At 37.2% G+C, this 1370-nt stretch overlaps 1 protein-coding gene across 1 annotated transcript in view; it reads left to right on the top strand.

Moving 5' to 3' along the window:
- Positions 1-1370, top strand: part of BRIP1 (BRCA1 interacting protein C-terminal helicase 1) — a 177006-nt gene that overhangs the window by 13565 nt on the left and 162071 nt on the right. The gene's annotated exons all lie outside the window — the stretch shown is intronic.

Genomic DNA, 1370 nt, shown 5'->3' with positions numbered 1-1370 from the left:
TTTTTTTTAATATAGATATACAGGTGCCTGGGTGGCTCAGTTGATTGAGTGTCCATCTATGGCTCAGGTGATGATCTCATGGTTAGTGAGTTCAAGCCCCATGTTGGCCTCTGTGCTGACAGCTCAGAGCCTGGAGCCTGCTTCAGATTCTGTGTCTCCCTCTCTTTCTGCCCCTCTCCTGCTTGTGCTCAGTCTCTCTCGCAAAAATAAACATTTAAAAAATTTTTAAGTAAAAAATATATTTAGGGGTGTCTGGGTGGCTCAGTTGGTTGAGTGCCTGGCTTCGGCTCAGGTCATGATCTCACGGTTTGTGGGTTCGAGCCCCGCATCAGGCTCTGTGCTGACAGCTAGTTTAGAGCCTGGAGCCTGCTTCAGATTCTATGTCTCCCTTTCTCTCTGACCCTCCCCAGCTCATTCTGTCTCTGTCTCTCAAAAATAAAACAATAAGATAAAAAAAAAATATATATATATTTATATAGATACAGATATCTGTAAGATTCTCCCAAAAGTATTTCATTTATATAGAAATCTTTCTTTATGGTATCTCAATGTTTTTTCCCTACTAAGTCTCTAAATGTTCTTTAGGCTTAAAGTCTTAAGAATACAGTAGAATCAAGCTCCTATAATCTGCCTTTTCATGCTACTACCCTGAAGGTCATCAGTGACCTCTTAATCACCAAGTAATATTAGCTCCTTTTAATAAATGCAAACACTAGGTTTTAAAGAAGTTAATATGCCCAATATCATATAGCTAGTAAGAGGCAGAGTGTGGATATGACTGACTCCTGCTGCCTGACTCCAAAATCCATCAGCATAACTCTAGGGATACAGCCAAACAGAACACTGTCTTCTTGAAATATAACAAACACATTTCCTTTTTCCTTAATATCTGTTAACACTTTACTTAACTGCCCCATACATGGGTTTCTCCTTTTCCCTGAATGTGAGTGTTCTAAAAAGTATTTCCTTCCTCTCCACTCTTCTCTATATATTCCTTCCACTTCTAGGGCTTGAATTCATTTAACAATCATTTATTTTACTGAGTCCATATAATGCCAGAAACCATGGAAAAGCAATAAAAAAGAAACAGCCTCTGGCCTTAATGGATTTATAGACCATTAGAGAAGAAAGCCCTATAAGTAAGTCCAATACTGATTTCAAAAACCAAGTTTGAGTCTGTAAAAACAAAGTAAATCTATGCCACATAGTACTGACTTTCAAGCTTTTATTGCGGACTATATTTTTAAAATAAATATTGCTTAAAATTTCCAAAACAGAATAAAAGACCTAGAAATTCCCTGACTCACTGTGCCCTTACCCCTACAAGCTATTTTTTCCTAATCTTAGGAACATAGTTTATTTTTTTTTTT

Source organism: Suricata suricatta, chromosome 17 (genome assembly GCF_006229205.1).
Source record: "Suricata suricatta isolate VVHF042 chromosome 17, meerkat_22Aug2017_6uvM2_HiC, whole genome shotgun sequence".
NCBI classification, from domain to species: domain Eukaryota; kingdom Metazoa; phylum Chordata; class Mammalia; order Carnivora; family Herpestidae; genus Suricata; species Suricata suricatta.
This window is presented reverse-complemented; position numbering and strand designations above follow the sequence as displayed.